The sequence below is a fragment of the Rhinolophus ferrumequinum genome, chromosome 7 (assembly GCF_004115265.2).
Source record: "Rhinolophus ferrumequinum isolate MPI-CBG mRhiFer1 chromosome 7, mRhiFer1_v1.p, whole genome shotgun sequence".
Lineage (NCBI taxonomy): Eukaryota > Metazoa > Chordata > Mammalia > Chiroptera > Rhinolophidae > Rhinolophus > Rhinolophus ferrumequinum.
Genome location: NC_046290.1, coordinates 27,336,291 through 27,350,460, shown reverse-complemented (window position 1 = coordinate 27,350,460; position 14,170 = coordinate 27,336,291).

The following is a 14,170-nucleotide window of genomic DNA, read 5'->3' as shown; positions in this document are numbered from 1 at the left end:
ACACCTACACCCTAAGAATAATGTTCAATTAGAACACATGTAGGTCCATTGTGGTCAAACTGTTGAAAACCAAAGACAGAAAAAGATCTTGAGTGTCATTAAGAAAGAAAAAATAAGCTTCAAAAGAGCAGTAATTATAATTAACCTCACAGCTGACTTCTAAACAGAAGCCAAAGACAGCAGAATTATAATTTAAAAGAACAGAAAGAAAACATCTGCTAATATAGAATTCTATATACAGCAAAATTACCTTTGAAAATAGAAGTTATATAAAAATATTTTTTGATAAACACGAACTGAGAGAATTCATCATTAGCAGATCGGCACTAAAAGAAATAACAAAAGTTATTCTTTGGTAGAAGGAAAATGACTGAGGTGGAAAGGCTAATACATGGGTAAGTGAATATGGACTACATAATCAATATGTCTGAGGATATACCTTTGTGAGGATTAAAATAAAATATGAAAAAAATGGAGAGGAAATATATGAAAACAACACCACATAATTTGAGATGAGGATAAATGAAATTAAAATGTTTTAAGGTCCTTGCATTGTCTAGAAAGTGGTAAATGTATTAATTTGTATTATACTTTAATAACGTAAAGATGCAGAATGTAATCTCTAAATCTATAGTGACTAAATAATAGTAAAAACCTATATAATCAACACGGTAATAATGGGGGATGCAATGACTAAAACTGAAAATATAATTTAAAAGAAGTCAAAAGGGGCAAAAAGCAATTAAGAATAGTTAAGACAACTAGAAGGCTAATAACAAGGTACGTTTACATTAAATATAAAACTACTATACTTTGTGAGTTTGGGCTCTCCAGGAAGCAGGCACCAACTTGAAATGAGAATCACAAATGATTCGCTGGGAAGAATAAAAGGGGAGAGAAAACAAGGGTATACAGAGTGAATCTCAGATCACAGAGCAGATCTGATACCTGTAGGGGTGGAGAGAGGAGAGAGGATTGCAGAGAAAGACCCTCAGATTGCACCGCAGTTCTGAGAAAGTCAGGCAAGGTTGACCTGGAACAGATTGCCCACTAGCTGAGCTCCACGCACACTGACAGGACAGGCTTGGTTCTTTCACCCCTGCCATGCTTCCCCATCACTGGGAGCAGCCTAAGTAAAGAATGATCTTGGGCTGGATGCAGTGACTGATCCCAAAGTAGGTGGAGGTGTCAGCTAACTGCATTTCCTGCAACATCTTCTGTCTTGAACACAGAGCTGAACCATGTACCTCTTAGAAGCCACACCCAACCGTTTGTCCTGTAGGTTTTAAAATGTTTTTATTCTAGAAATATCACTGCTATGAGCATCTCTGTTTCGTTGCTTATTTGTGAAATGAGGACTAGGTGACACAGGATGAACATATACCATATACCAGGATGAACATATACCAAAAGCCCTTGGTATATGCTGTATGATCTTGGTGATACTTTAAATATGGCACTGGGTTGACTTAAGAGAAACTTGAAAAACAAAGGAACCTCAAAAACCAAAACGTCCTAAAAATGTAAAAGCACTCTCAGAGTGGGCATTTTCATGACAGCTAAAAGATGTAGGTACAGCTCTTAAACATTTTAAAAGAACTTTCTCATTATATTGTTTCACTTGCCCAAAACCATTCTGTAGAAGTGGTAGGACAGATGTTACTGCTAGCAACTTGTCCAAAACCAATCAGTTAATAATTTATACAGCTGAGACAGAAACAGGCCTTTTGAATTCACATGCACTCTCCTTAGCCCACAGCTCTCAGTTTGATATAATATTGTATAGATACTTTGATTAATACTAACCCTTTCTAATGAATGGTGAAGTTTTAGTCTCATCCTTGTGCTTAACTTTGATATTATAAAAAAAAAAAAATCTACTAGGAGCGAGTTCTGACTTTAACGAGATAATGGCCATACTATCATTAAAGTCAGGTGACTTCTCTTCCATACTCATAAGTACACTCCAATTGCTGATGAATTTAGACAAAATGTCATGGATAATTTTCATAATTTTGTCATATACTAAAAGTAATTATATCATTCCTACTCAGCCTGTAGGAAATAAAAATTTCAGTGCTGAAAAAAGGAAAATGTGATGAACAAACCTCATGATCCTCATAGAAAAGATATATGTGCCCAGAGTTATTTTTTTCAGTTTGGGTGGAACTTTCATTTGGGTTCATCCTTCCATTTTGCCTCAACTACACAAACTGGCATTCTTTTATAGCCAAAGTCTGTACAGTCTCTACAGCCCTCTGTATGCACAGGTTTTGCATTCACGGATTCAATCAACTGCAGATAAAAATGTTTGGAGAAAAAAAAAAATACCAGAGAGTTTCAGAAAGCAAAACTTGAGTTGGCTATGCACTGAGCACTACACTGAGTCCACCCAAATGAAGTGATGTGTGGGGATATCCTGCTGTAGCTGATATGTAAATATAGGTTAGACACACATATTACACCATTTTATACAAGGGACTTGAATATCCACACATTTTGGTATATGAAAGGGTCCTAGAACCAATCCCCTGTGGATATTGAGAGATAACTATATTCTTTAACACTGAAAATATTCCTTCTGGAAGCTGATATTTTTGTTTGTTTGAGGGGATTTGATACAGCAATTGACAATTCCTCCATGACAGCAAACGTGTTTCCAACCAGTTCTGTAATGTCAATTTGGTTCCAACATATCACCTTAAACTCCCAGCATGTAGCGTGGCTCTGTTAGACTTCAATCTGCTGCAGGCTCAGAGAACACTTCGGTGTTCCATAATTCATGTTTATTTTTAGAGTTACATGACTTTCATTAGAAATCACAAATCTATCTTAACCTGGTTTATACTTGTGTTCTGACAAAAATGTTCATGCCAGTTTCAATGAGCAGGCTTTGAAAAATAAAGGAACTCTTTCTGGGGAGGTATGATGGTGGTAGAATGTGTTCATCTGTATCTCTCTAGTAGGATTAAGAGTCCTTCTAGGTATTTGATTCATGCCACCAAACAATTTCCAATGAGGCTTTCTTTAAAGATAGAGATTATAAAATGAGTCTGATAAATAAATCGCAGTCCCATAAAGCAAGATGAAAAGATATGTGAAACGAAGCATGTGAAGAGAGAAGGACTAGCACTCAATGAGTGCCCACCAAATTCCTTTCTTTCTTTCAAAGTACTTTCTACAATATAAGAAGTAGGTATTGTTACCATATCATTCTAGAGTTGACAAAATTAAGCAAATAAAGAGCAGAGACAAGATATGAATCCAAGTCTGTTTAAATTCCAAAACCATTGATATTTTCCCCCAGCCTTATGTACTATAGGACCCATATTGAATGAGAATGCAATCTAGATGTTAGTGGTAGATGGCATTAATGCCCCCAATTCTTCACTGCTTCCTGTATGTGTGCCCTTTGCCATTTAACTGTATAGGGCCCTCTCACTGTAAACAGAGTAACCCCCATAACTCAAGTCTTGTCTCAGCCATGTGACTTCCTTTGGCCATTGGGCTATTAATAGATATAATGCACCAGTTTCGTGGTTACCAGAGGTTTAGGGGGGGATAGTAGAAGAGAGAAAAGGGAATCAAATATATGGTGATGTATTATAGAAATGTACACTTGAAACCTATACAATTTTACTTACCAATGTCACCCCAATAAATTCAATTTAAAAAAATAGACATAATGCAAACTTGGGGTTGAAAGAATTTGCATGACTGGGCTTGCCCTCGTGTAACTCTGCCAGCACTATGAGAAAGACTCGTTGGTCCAGAAGGAGGATGAAAATACATGAAACAAATTCTCCCAGCCTGGGTCATCTGGACATAGCAAGTTGCAGACACATGAGTGAATGAAGCCAAGACTAGCAAAACCATCCAGTCACGCCCAGCTTAATTTAGCCACTCACACAATCTACCACTGATCTGCAAAAACAAATTCTGTTGTTTTAAACCACGTAGTTTGGGGTGATTTGTTATACAACAGTTTTCTGGCAATAGTTGACTAATCTACCCTCCATACCCTGATCCAGTATGGTATAGGAATTGGGTTTTGTTTTTCTTTTTAATTCTATGGGTTACAAAACCTAACAAAAGATTGAATATTCCTTCTATGCACAATGAAGGAAAAATTTTCAATCAAACATTTAATCCTAGAAATGTTCCCTAAGAGTTCTTAAAATATTGAAATGTCAGCCACACTACATACACGGTTAAGCAACTGTAAAATAGTAAGTCCCAAGATCATCAGCTGTTTGACTTCGAAGAATGTAATTACATTTGAGAGACAAAGGTGACTTGCTTTTAAGAGACACTGGCAAGCTGTGACTCTGAAAGAAGAGGGTAGGTAAAAATTGCAACCTACAAAAATCACACTTTAATGTAACTGATAGGGCAAGTTTGACTAGTTTTTAATCTTGCATTTCTAGTTTCACATAGAGTTTCTCTACCCCCAGAAAGCTTACTTAATTCTCATTTATGTAAGAGGAAAAAAAAATGACAATGTGGAAGTAAATAGATCAATTTTAAGTACATCTTCATGTTTTGCTTATTATTACCCTCATACTAACACTCAGGGTGTGCTTCTATTTTGCATATTCTTTAGTGTCTTCAGACCACTTCTTAGAGTAAAATGTTTTTGCTATACAGCAAACTTTTACTCCTTAATAAAGAGTTCCATAAAGTGTTCTCTCTTTCTATTCTAATGACTTGCCACTAACCAAAATAATCTCTGTCCCACATTTCTCCCCTGGCAATCTATTTACACTTATTTTTAATAGCCTCTTAACACTTTCCATCTGGGTTTTGAAGTATTTTTGTGCATTTTCACCCATCTGCTATACTACAGGTCATAAACTGAATTGCCTCCAGAAGCCAAAAGGGTAATGATGAGTAAAGAGGGCTGACAAAGCAACTATGCGTAGTGAAGATTCTGGCTAACTGAAAAAGCATATCCCATCTGAAGGGAGAGAGCTATACTCAGGTCCACCTAATTGTTGCCAATTGGAGGATATAAGCTTAGTGGTGACAAATCTACCCAGTTTTAAGATTTAAGACTCCAGATTTTTATGTAAAATTTTCCAACTTTATGTGAAAATCCAGACTTTGAAACGTTGTGGTAGAAATTTCATTCTTTTTCTGAGTTGCACACCCACTGCCTTGAGGCAGAGTATAGTTCCCGGCCCCACTGAGGAAGGGCTTGACTATGTGGCTTGCTTCATTGAGTGATCACTGTCCTCTATGTGTAACCAGAGCTTTAAACGCACCACTGTGGCCTCAGATCCCAAAATGAGACACATGGAGCAGACGTCAACCATGGCCTGCAAGCTGAAGCAGAGCCACTCCAGCTGACCTGCAGACCCATGAGGTGGTTTGTCCGTGTTGGAGGGGTGGTAGATTGGGGGACGGGGGTTGTCACTCAGTGAAGGGTGTAAATGTCCAACTATTACATTGTTTTGTACACCTGAAACTAATAAGAAGAAGAAGAATAAAAGAAAGAAAGAAAAATAGATGTTTGTTGTTGCATGCCACTGAGATTTCCAGGGTTGTATTTTATGTGGTGTTATTGTATCTGAAATCTGACTAAAACATTTGGCCATAAATTTAAAGGAAAAACTTAAAGCAGAAAAAACTCAGGTAACGAAGCTTGGCTCGTAGTCCTATAGGTTTCCACCTCCATTACTGGGAGTTTTCTGAGGGGAATTCATGAGTCTATTTCCATTTAAATTCCCTGTCCCCCATCATTGCAACATCTAATATCATCCATCACAGAGTAAACACACACACACACACACACACACACACACACACACACACACACACCTAATATTTTACTTGGTAATAATCTGCCATTTTACATCAAATCTCTTAGGATTATGAGTCATCATTAAAAATAAACTAACTCCTGTTTCCATACACCATTTCCCACACATAAACCCAACAAAAGTAGATAGCACCCTGAAGGGAAATTTGAAAACATTCCTCCCAGCACTGACTTAACTCTATTGATCATTCTGAGCCACAAAGGAGCAGTTTCATTTAGCAACAAGTTGACAATTCAAAGTCAGATGCAATCCTAAACCTGGATAGTTAAAGATGTTATGCACAGAGTTTATTTCCCTCCATATAGGTTTTGTTTGGCTGTACTAGTTGGTACATGGACTCAACAATGCCTGGAACAGTCTGTCCTACCATATTTTTCTGCCATCCCTAGGTGACACCCTTATCCTCAAACTTAAAAAAGACTCCTCACAATAACCTATGTTCCAGCCCAAAGGGAGGAGAAAGAGGTCAGCCTCCTTTCTTTCTAAAAGTATAACCCAGAAGTTGTACACAGCACGTCTGCTCGCATTCTATTGGCCGGAGCATTACCTCAAAATTTTTCGGTGATAAGGAAAGCTGGGAAATGTAGTCTTTACAGGCATATTGCTACCCAGCTAAAGCGTCAATGAATACAGAAGAAGAAAAAATGTATTGAAGAGAAAATTAGGAGTCTCTGTAATATGCCAGCAAAGAAGGAACATTTTGACAATTTTTAAACATTGATTCTGCTTTGGTCCGTACATGTAAATTTATAAGTAAATCTGTCTCTATACATGTTTCTTTAATAAAAACAGCCTTTACCCCTTATTTCCACTAGGTGAACATTGAGGAAAGCTAGTTAAAGAAATAAATTTAAAACAGGAACCATGATTTTAGACTGCCTGAAATGTCCAAAGGATTTGATCTAGCCTTTTCCTTGCTTATCACAGGATTGATATTGGGTAAACTTCATTTTGAAATGAAAGGGGTGAATTTCACAAAGGAGTCTTATGTAGATGAACTGTATTTATTCATGAAGTTGTTAGTGGTTATCTATTGAAGGACAACCATGGCAAGGCACTTTGCTAGGCATGAGGGGATACAAATGGATAGGATAGACATTGATCACATAATCACACAAACAGAAGTATGATCACAAATGGATTTAAGTGTAATTAAAGTGGATACAGAGTACAGGGCAGTATGCAAGCAATAGGGATATGAGGACAAATAAGCCCTGAGAAAACAGAAAAGCTTCTGTTTTTAACATTCATGCTCCAACTAGCTCTCTTTTTATATCTTTTGTTTTGAGGGGAAGCCTAAGGGATTCCTGAAGAATATGCCTCCTAGAAATGTAGCTTATTAGCTTCCAGGCACCACAGTTATGTCTTTTAGGAGCTATTAATATAGCAATTAATTTTTACTCTAGTCTAGTTTTCTATTAAAAAAAAAAAGCTGAGTAGTCTGTATAAATAATAGATCATAGCTCAGGGATGTGTTTGTCTCAAGCCATACTCTCTGCTTCTCTCATGGAAGTCTTGCTGAGCTGCCAAAATGATCATCAAACTTATTAAAAGCATCCCAACAGTCAGTGCTCAGAGAAATTGAGGAGGATGCTGGGAGATTACCATTGCTGTACCAAGATGCTAGATCTCAGTTAAAAGGAACAAGTTTTCCCTGACAGGAGAGTAAGGTCCAAAATAAAGTCACATCTTGCAATTATATATGATCCAGGATATTTTAGAGAACTGTGGTTTTTATTTTTAGGGTTTTCATTGTGCACGCTGGTAGTTTATTATTTATTATTTTATTATTACTGTCTTATGACTATTGCTCTTACAAAATTCCACTCAACAGCCCCTGCCTCCTGGCTAGTTGCCCCCTTTCTGCACCACTGCCTCTTCCATGACTCCCAGAGGCTCCAGGATGACATTCATTCGACTCGCATCTCTGCGTTTAAGCCCCCAGAAATGCCCTGATCCTGTGCAGCAAACTAACAAAATTTCCAAACACTCAATAATTCCGTTTTCTAAAACACATTGAGCATCTGCTACTTCAATAAGGAAAATAGGAAAGGGGATTATTCCTGAAGTCAGGAGATGTAAACACGCTGCCTATGGAAATCTTGTTCTCTTCAACAGTAAAATATAGTTAAGAATATCTGCCCACCTTTACTTTGTGGGGCTTTGATGAGATGAAATATATGAAAGCATTGTGAAGATGACAACATACACTATATAAGCCAAAGGCATGAGAACCAGTGTCCCCTGAACACTCTGGATGTGTGATGTTTTAAAGACTGAAAATCTTGCTGTCTTCATGACTTCACTCCTCCCGTAAATGTCAATAATCCTTTAATCCCTATAATCCATTTTACAAGACATGAAATTTGCACACTTGATATTGTTCTTTTAGATTGGGTCACAGGTCTCCAGAAGTCCCTCTGAAAATATAGAGATCTACCAAATATTGGTAACAAATGAATCTAAGGACAGACACAGAGAAGTTTATCAGATTACTTTATTTTGGTCTTACCAAATGGATGAGATATCTTAGAGAATGGGATACAACATGAGTAAATTGGGACTGAATGGAAAAAACTTAACTTTGGCTGAACTACATATGTGATTGGGTAGGATACCAAGAGGATAAAAACTAGGATTGACCTCAATAAGGGAAATGCAAAAGTAACTACTCTAGAGAACTGTATCTACTTAGGTACTTGACTTGAATCGAGCCAATCAGGACCAAGTTTGGCTGTGAAAATTATCTTTCTTCCTAAGTCTCTTTTGTCACATCTTCTGTGAGCATGTTTTACTCGTTTTTGAAATAATAATAGCAACATTCACCTTATAGTTTTGTTGGAGGATTAGATATTAAAATAATGAAAATCACTAATATACAGTATCTACAATAAAGTATGTACTCAATAAAAGAGACTTTCCTCACCTTGTACTATCTGTGAAATTTTATTGTATGAAGTTTTTATTAGGGGTTCAGAAGGAAAAATTGTTGTAAAAGGGAAAAGAAAAAGACTTGGCTCATATAAAGTCACTTTAATGAATATAATAATAAATAAATGTACAATCTCAATAAAAATATTAGGAGTGCAATAAAAAGCATGTTTTGATTTCAACCAAGCACTTAACAAAAACTCTTATGACTGTGTAGTCAAGAGAGAGAACTATATGAAAAAAATAGAAAGAAAAATTTGTAGACTTATTGGAAATCAATCAACTAATATCTGGTTCATCATTGTCAATAGGGACAGAATGATCTAAAGTCCAGCTACAGATTTCAATTCCTGCTTGATTTTCTTTGCCTCTGTCTGCCCCATCTCTAGAAAGTGACTCTCCAAATTTTCCCTATAAGCAGACTGGAAACAGTCCCCTTTCCCAAGTCAATCTTGACAGAGCATTATATACACCGACTTCTTGTTATGGCCTCACATGGTGGAAAGAGGGCTAGAGAGCTCTCTGGAGTCTCTTTTATAAGCGTACTAATTCCATTCATGAGGGCCCCACCCTTATGACCTAATCACCTCCCAAAGGCCCCACCTCTTAATGCCATCACATTGGGGTTAGGATTTCAACATATGAATTTGGGGGGGGACACAAACATTCAATTCAGTCCATCACACTGACACGCCTATCCTTCAAGGTTTTCTTCAATGTCAGTTAGACCCAGATCTGAAAAACCAAGGAGCAAATCTTGAACACCTGAGAAGTAGTCCTCAAATTGCAGTGATAGTTCCACTCCCTTCCCCACTTAGATTACACTGGTCCATCTGAAAACTTATATGATCCGAAATGTTTGACCATTAATTGTTATTCTGCCCTGTTCCTTCTAGTAGCTGACTTTTCCCCACTGGGTTGGGGCTGTAGGAGGCCACCTCCTGCAACCGCCTGTACCTTCTGCTGAGCTCCTCTCTGGTACAGTCCCTGGTCCTCACACATTTACCTCTCCTACCCACAGACAAGGATCTTCCTCCCCATGTCATCCATAGTTAAGACTTGTTTTATATTTGTCTGCCACCTGAAATCCCGGGATCAAGAACTCTGCTCACCTTCCTGAGTAAGTATATTTCTTAGTTCCTCTAAAAATATTTATCTTTCTTCTCAAAAAACATGTCTCTGTTCCCCTGCTAATCTCTCCCTACTGGCTGGCCAGTGTTACCAATTCCTAAATATTCCTATGACTGAGACCGCCTAATTCACAGCCTCTAAACTATTTTAAAATGTTTATTTTTAAATTTTATTTATTCAGCAAATATTTATTGAGCACCTAGTATATGCCTACCACTATTCTAGGAACTAGGAATGGAGAAATTAATAAACAAGGAAAATTCCCTGGTCATTTGAGATAGATATATTTAATTTGAGTTTTTTTCTAAAAACTAGGAAGCATATTCAACAAGTTAGGAGACAAAACAATTAAAATAAACTATAATGATCAACCTAAACAAATAAGGCTAAATTTAGCAAAATAATATATATTTTTTAATTGGCTTTAAAAACGCCTTTGCTGAAATGTAAGTTGGAAAAGATCTGATATGCTGGCAGTTCAAGCAAAACAATGTGTGAGTTAAGTAGAGCATAGAAACCCAATATGATGGAGCTGTTAAGAACAACAACAACAACAAATCTTAGGCTGATGTAAGAGAAGTTCAATGTCAACATTAGTATGGAATATTGTAATCAGTTATTGACAACATAGAGGGGCTTTTAAACACTAAGAGGAAAATGAGAAAGTTGCTAAGAGACGTGGAAACCACATTACTGGAAGAACTATTAAAAGATCATGTAGAGACGTTTTCCTAGAAAACAGAAAAATCTGTGAGGTGTAGAATGGCTCTGAAATTCTTTCCAAATATTTAAAGTACTATCATAGATAATGAGAATAGTTTTCCTACTGCAAAGGACAGATCTTCAACCAATCATAGGCTTTCAAAAAATCAAAGAAATTGGCTCATAAACTGGGCTTTCTAATAATTTGAGTCGAGTCAAAATGGAATAGTCTCACTGTGTAAAAGCAGTAAAGCCCCTGTCTCTGGAAGTTTTCCAGTAAAGGCCAAGGTGTCACCTGCTGAGAACGGGAGGGGGAGTGAGGAGGAAGGTAGGAGTCCTACTGTAGGATATAGATGACTGTACGACCATCTAATATGCCCCCCAATTTTAAGGTTCTCTCAGCCATCCATACCACTCCACTCATACCAAAGGAAAGAGAGGTACTTTCCAGGCATTAGAAAAATATTCTGACAAGCTTGTTGATTGCCCTGCAGTGAAGAAAACTATATTTAACAACACATTCAGCACAAATTGAGGCAAAATGGGCCTTGTGAGAATTGCTAATTCAATTACTTAAATAAAGCTGTCTACATTTACATATGCATATGGCACTCATTTAATAAATCTTAAAAGTGACACTTGTGGATGGAAGGAGAATTAACTCTGGGTGATGAACACACAATGTGATATATAGATGATATATTACAGAATTTTACACTTGAAACCTATTAATTTTACTAACCATTGTCACCCCAATAAATTTTAATTTAAAAAAAGAAGTGACACTTCTCGACAGGCAAGGGAAATATTTAAGTGCCAACAGATTTAAGAACCACAAATCTGTCTAAATACTATAACTTTTGAATGAGATACTTTGTCAATTTATAATGCAAATAAGGCACACATACACAGACACACATGCATTTTAAAGTATTCTTTCTTATATTGCATATTTTTGTCTTTATAAGGCATGTGTATGGCTGAAATTATACAGCACTGCTGTCTTTAAGCTTATTTTCTCTTCTTTTTCTTAAAATTGCTTTTTTCTACGACACCAATGTTTTATAAATAAGGAAAACAATTATTCTGATGCAGCCCACGTATTAAATCACAGAAGGCAGTAGATTTCATGTTAACCTTAAAACCATATGCAATATTGTGAGAGATATATATATATCAGATGACCAAAATGTATTTATCATATAAATTTGGTCTTCATCCATGGTTCCTGGCTCACAGCTTCCAAACTCCTTGGAATTTTCTAGTGTTGGCAGTGATAAATACGTCTTTTGTTATGTTAATGAGGTGACTTTTGGAAACCACCTAAACATAGGGGCTGGCTGCCAGGGGACCTGAGCAGGTGATGAGAGAGTTGGAATTTTCAGTCCTACCCCTGACCTTCACTTTCCAGAAGGGGCAAGGGGCTGGATACTGAGTTCAATCACCAATGGTGAATAATTTAATCAGTCGTGACTATATAATGGAGCTTCCATTAAAAAAATAAATAAATAACAGGGTTCAGAGAGCTTCCATGTTGGTGAACACGTGGAGATTGGGAAAAAGTGGAGTGTCTGGAGAGGTCATGGATGCTCCATGCCCTTTCCCCATACCTTGCCCTGGCATCTCTTCCATTTGGCTATTGCTGAATTATATTCTTTCATAATAAACTGGTAGCCTAGTAAATAGAATATTTTTCTGAGTTCTGTAAGCCACTTTAGCAAATTAATCGGACATGAGGAAGGTTTCATAGGAACCTCTGATCTATAGCTGATCTTTATAGCCAGTAGGTGATTACCTAGACTTTTGACTGGCATCTGAAGTAGGAGAGAAGGGGCAATATTGTGGTACTAAGTCCTTCACCTGTGGAATCTGATTCTATCTCTGGGTAGATGGTGTTAGAAGTGAGTTAATTTCTCAGACACTGTTGGTGTCCAAGAATTGCTTATTGGTATTTGTCAACCACCCATCCACACACCTTCATAAGAATTTGGTAATCAGGCCACCGGAAGACCATATTCAGCATTTGTTTCATTCCACCAAAAACAAGTATGTTCCAAATAGTACAAGTAAACTATGTAGATTTTATTGATTGTTTAGTTAGGAAATTGGAAGAATTTATATCATTCTTTATATAGATATCAAATTGTTTAAATCACAATTAAAATCTATAGATTGAAAGAGGCTTAAGAAGCATATCAACTAATTGCAACGAAGGGATTATAATTGGGTCATACTCAAACAAATGAACTTTAAAAAATATAAAGATAGTATGAGGAAATTGAACTAAATATTTAAAGATATTAAGAAATTGTTAAGTTTTTAAAATAATGGTATGATGCTTACATTTTCTTTAAGGACTCTTTTGAATCCTTAACTTGTAGAGAAACATTCTAAAATATTTGTGAATTAAATCATATGATGCCTGGAATTTTCTTCAAAACAATCCATGAATGGAAGAAACAGAAGGGGACATAGATGAAACACGATGGGCTATGACTTAATAATTATTGAAAGTGGTGATAGAAATACATGAGTATATGAGCATTCATTATGCAATCATTTCTACTTTTGTAAATGTTTGATATTTGCTATATTTTTAAAAATCAAATCAAATCTCACTTAGACATTTTTCTTCTCTCCCAAAGTCTTTCTTCAACAACCAGCCATGAAAATTTCCCATTTCACTACATTTTCTCTCAAACTCCTGTGTTTTCTCAAGCAATTCAACTCTCACCTTACACTTACAATCCTCAAACAGAGAAACAAAAGCCTTGAAGCTAATCACGCCCAGTCTATAAAGGACACATTAAAGATTATTAATTATGTACAGAGTCTATCCCCTGAGATCTTGCTTCTTATGCCAAAACAGCTGTTAAATCATCTAATCTAATTGTGATTCTCCTTGTATACCATTACACTGAAGGTTTTAAAACAAAGGACATGTATTATCATAAATGTTGTCATCTCAACAGCACCAAAATTCACATGTGTGAGCATATGTATGCATCTCTGTCTACATGTGTGATGGAGAAGCACAGAAGCTTAAGTGAGAATTGAAAAATGAATTTTGAGAGCTTCTGAGTTAAATAAAATAAAAAACAAGTCAAAATGGAGTAAACCTAACAAATTAGGATAATGAGGTATAGTCTCCATTTGAATTTATCTTTTATACTCTAAACTAATTTTATCATCTAGCCTTTACTCTCATTCACCATTTATGATTTACATAAGGCCAACTGATAAACAAACACAGAAGGAGAATGATATCAAACATAGAAACTAAGTGGCTATATTTGGCTCTCACAGATTTGGGCTTAGGGCAATTTTGTATATCTTAAATGTTTGGAACATAATAGGATTATTGTTCTGGCAGACACTCTGGACTATCTATCCAAAAAAATCCCCATAACCGTTTTCTTTCTTACCTCCCTCTATTGAGAGGCATGGAAGCCAAAATACATGATTTCCCAGACTCCATTCCAGTGAAGAGCAGCCAATTCTTACTAACAAAATGTGAATGAAATTCACTGTGGATGTCTCCCTTCCCAAATTAAAAATGCTAATATCTCACATGGAGAAAGTTT